The sequence below is a fragment of the Penaeus monodon genome, chromosome 25, assembly GCF_015228065.2.
Source record: "Penaeus monodon isolate SGIC_2016 chromosome 25, NSTDA_Pmon_1, whole genome shotgun sequence".
Classification (NCBI taxonomy): Eukaryota; Metazoa; Arthropoda; class Malacostraca; order Decapoda; family Penaeidae; genus Penaeus; species Penaeus monodon.
Genome location: NC_051410.1, coordinates 1,032,308 through 1,032,523, shown reverse-complemented (window position 1 = coordinate 1,032,523; position 216 = coordinate 1,032,308). Strand labels below are relative to the sequence as shown.

Here is a 216-nt window from a genome sequence, read left to right as displayed (position 1 = left end):
TATATATGATTAGTATAGTTGTGATATTGATGATTATTATTTGTGATATATAGTTTATTAATATATATACTTATGTGCATGTTTATCATATAGTAGAATATAATTATCAATACTGAATAGAGGCATATGCCGACACCATAAATATATCGCTCATTTCCATCAACTTTATTAACTATGATATATCATAATTGAGCTTAATTAGTGATATATATCTCA

General features: G+C 23.1%; 1 protein-coding gene across 1 annotated transcript in view; it reads left to right on the top strand.

The window, feature by feature from the left end:
• The window catches only part of LOC119589478, a gene marked incomplete at its 5' end in the record, with an annotated part of 91,173 nt that overhangs the window by 84,866 nt on the left and 6,091 nt on the right, over nucleotides 1-216 (top strand).